The sequence below is a fragment of the Pteropus vampyrus genome, unplaced genomic scaffold (genome assembly GCF_000151845.1).
Source record: "Pteropus vampyrus isolate Shadow unplaced genomic scaffold, Pvam_2.0 Scaffold15, whole genome shotgun sequence".
In the NCBI taxonomy this organism is placed as follows: domain Eukaryota; kingdom Metazoa; phylum Chordata; class Mammalia; order Chiroptera; family Pteropodidae; genus Pteropus; species Pteropus vampyrus.
The window spans coordinates 10,546,046-10,550,183 of NW_011888796.1; positions in this window are offsets into that span (position 1 = coordinate 10,546,046).

A 4,138-nucleotide genomic window follows, 5' to 3' on the forward strand; every position below is an offset into this window, starting at 1 on the left:
GGGGCGGGGCGGCCCCGGCACGTCCCGGCGTCTGGGCCGGCGGAGCCTGGAGACCAGCCCCTTAAAGGTACAGGCGCCCGCCGCCCGCGCTCCGCTGAGCCCCCGCGCGCGGCTGCCTAGGGACTCCGGGGCTTTCCTCCCGAGACAGCGTTGCGCGGCTAGGTGGAGAGGGGAGGCTCAGCGGAATTCCCTTCATTCATTAGCCCTGCTCTCACTTTCGCCTTCCCCCAAAGCTGGTTTCGTCTTGCTTGGCCCTGCCGCCGAAGCACCGCCGAGCCCTCCGCTCTGGATTTTTTTTTTTTTTTTTTGTAACCTTAAGTAAATGGTACTCGATTTCACCCTGCTCGTCCCAGATTCCTCCCCAGAAATCACTGGAAAACGAAATCTTTCGTTCCTCCGTCTCGAGACTTTCTCTCTGAATTCACCTTCAGGCAACCCTAGCTTCAAATGGAGAGAAAATTTAAAAACCCAAATAAATTGTGTGCAAATATTATGAAGCTGTGTGTCTGCCAGCTGGTGGGCATTCATTAAGTCGGGGTAAATAACTTGAGGCTGCAGTGGAAAGCAGAGGTTGGCAAGAATCTCTGCTTATTAGTTTGCTCTTTGCTAAAACGGATGGCAGCGATCTTTCCGGTCTACTGGCAAATGAGATGTGTGAATGATATTACTTATTATCAATTCTCGCAGAATTCCAGGCACTGCCCAGAACATATACAAAACACTCCAGGGTCTCCTCAAAAGTTTTGAGAGTTCAAAATGATGCCGGTGCTTTTAGAGTGTGGTTAAAAGAAACATAAAATTAGGACTCACTGCTAACACCTCCCCCTACATCCTGACAAAGGGCAACCGGGGCAATCTTTAAGGAATGAACAGCAGGGCAGTTTCTACATCAACAGAGAATTTCCTTTATATGGGCTGGCTAAAAGCATGCTATGTATTTGCGTTCTCGTTATTGTCATCTAAGCTTTCTAGAGCACCTCCAAAGTACAAATGAAAACTGAACAGTTTCTGGTAGCCTAAGATGATGAGAATTCTGCCAGTGCTCACCCACGATGTTCTCCAAAGATGCATTCTGTCTCATTTTAACTCTAGAAGCATCCTCCTTTTTCTTTTCTCTGTAGGGTTGCTCAGCCCCTCAGTGGTTCCAGTGCTCTCAAAGCAGTTTATCTCTAAACCACTGGCTGTCTCCTGAGCATGTCCCAGAGGATCCACTTTATTGAAGAGAGAAGCCATTAGTCCTTAATACAGTGGGGGAAATGTATGTATCATTTCTATAATGGAGTTTAAGGACTCTTGATTAACTGACAAATGAACACCTAATTTCTTCTAGTTAGCACCAAAGAAGGTTTTAGGTTAGAATAAAAATTTCTATCATTTTCCTAACTTTAGTAAAACCAGTGTCATTTTAGAAATAGTAATAAATAGTAATATTTAGTAATATTTAGTAACATTTGTACATAAGACAATAAGTGGAGTTTAGGGACATGTTTACCCTAAATATACTACTTCTTATAGTCAAGGATCACTTAATTTTGTGTTCCATTGTGTGAAACAAAGAAACAAATGTGTTAGCTATTTCAGCTTTTCTGGATAATCGAACTCTGACTTTTTGAAAGGGCAGTGATCTATTTATTCACATCAAAACAAAAAGATTTACTAGAACTGCTATACATGGTAAGCCCTATCAGGAATTAAGACCTACCCGCTAAGTTTTGAAGTAGAGTACAATATAATATCATTGACTACAATTAACACATATAAGTAACCTAGATATAATTAAAGTTGATTGCTGCCTGCTACCCTCCAATGGTTACTGAAACCAGCAACTAACTTGATAAAAAGGATTAGCACTCCCAGCATCTGAAGTACCTCTTTAGTTGTAACAACTAAGAAATTGAATTATTGAAACTATAAAGTGTAACTCTGTTACCAAGAGTACTCATCTCTTTTTTTCTCTGCTCTCTTATTCAAGTCCTCCCATAGCCCTCACCTTTGACAATCATCAGCTTGTTTTCTATATCCGGGTCTGTTTTGTTTTGTTTATTCATTTGTTTTGTTTTTATAGAGTTCACATATGAGTGAAATCATACACTATTTGTCTCTCTCTGATTTCACTTAGCATAATACCCTCTAGGTCCATCCATGTTTCGTAAATGGCAAGATTTCATTCTTTTTTATTAATGAATAATATTCCATTGTATATATGTACCGTATCTTCTTTATCCATTCATCTATTAGTGGACATCTAAGTTGCTTTCATATCTCGTCTATTACTAACAATGCTGTAATGAACATAGGGGTGCATATATCTTTTAGAATTAGTTTTTTGCTTTCTTTGGATAAGTACCCTGAAATGAAATTCCTGGATCATATGACAGCTCTATTATTATTACTGCTTCAACGTCATTGCTAGTAATTGGTCTGTTTGGACTTTATATTTCTCCCTGGTTCTATCTTAGAAGGTTATGTACTTCTAAAAATTTAGCCATTTCTTTTAGATCATTCAATTGTATTTCATGGTATCAGTTTTAACTTCTCTTTCATTTATGATTTTGTTTACTTGGTTCCTCTTTTTTTCTTGATGAATTTAACTAAAGGTTTGTTGATTTTATACATCTTTTCAAAGAAACAGCTCTTAGTTTTACTGTTTTTTTCCTACTGTTTTTATTATTATTGTTTTATTTCATTTATTTCCACTCTAATCTTAACTATTTCCTCCCTTCTGCTTACTTTGGGTTCTATGTGTACTTCTTTTTCTAGTTCCTTTAGGTGTAGTGTTAAATTGTTTATTTGGGATTCTTCTTGTTTCTTGAGGTAGGCCTGTATTGCTATAAACTTCCCTCTTAGAACTGCTTTTGCTGCATCCCATAAATTATGAATAGATGTGTTTTTATTTTCATTTGTTCCAAGATAGTTTTTGACTTCTTGTTTGATTTCCTCTTTGATCCATTGGTTGTTTAGTAGCATATTGTTTTGTTTCCATGTATTTGTGTTTTTTCCAATTTTCTTCCTGTAGTTGATTTTTAGTTTCATGCCGTTTTGGTCAGAAAAGGTGTTTGATATGATTTCAATCTCCTTGAATTTATTGAGGCTTGTTTTGTGGCCTAATATGTGATCTATCCTGGAGAATGTTCCATATGTACTTGAAAAAAATGTGTATTCTGCAGTTTTTGGATGAAATATTCTATAAATTGTCAATTAAGTCAATCTAGTTGGTCTAATGTGACATTTAAGGCCATTACTTCTTTATTAATTTTCTGTCTGGATGATCTATCCATTGACATGAGTGGGAAATTAAAATCCTCTACTATTATTGTATTTCTTCCTTTATGTCCATTAATAATTGCTTTACATATTTAGGTGCTCCTATGTTGGGTGCATAGATATTTACAATTGTTATAGCCTCTTTTTGGATTGACCCTGTATAATTATGTAATGTTTTTTGTCTTTTTTTACATCTTTTGTTTTAAAGTCCATGATTTGATCTGATATAACTATTTCTACTCCAGCTTTCTTTTAGTTTCTGTTTGCATGAAATACTTTACTCCTTCACTTTCAGACTGTATATGTCTTTCTATATGAAGTGAGTCTCTTGTAAGTAGCATGTAGATGGTTCATGATTTTTAATCCACTCAACCACCTATATCTTTTTATTGGAACATTTAGTCCATTTACATATAAAGGATTTATTGATAAATATGTACTTATTGTCACTTTGTTAATTGCTTTTGCTTTTTTAATAGTTCTCTGTTCCTTCTTCTTTTGATCTATTTCATTGTGGTTTGCTGTTTTTCTTTAGTGTTTTGTTTGAGTTCCTTTTTGTGTTGTTATTTGTCTATATTTTGTAGGTTTTTGGCTTGTGGCTACCATGAGGTTTATGTATTTCGTTATATATCTCTAGTCTATTTTAAGCTAACAGTCATTTAAGTTAGAATATATTCTATAAGAACTACATTTTTACTCCCTCCTGCATGCTTTATGTTATTAATGTCATATTTTAGATCTTTTGTGTTGTGAACCTCCTTACTACTTATTGTAGTTTGAGTTAAGTTTGATATGTTTTTCTTTTGACCCTTGTAGTAGCTTTTTAAGTGTCTAATTTTCTGTATTTGTTTAAATAGTTGGTTTTACCTGTGAG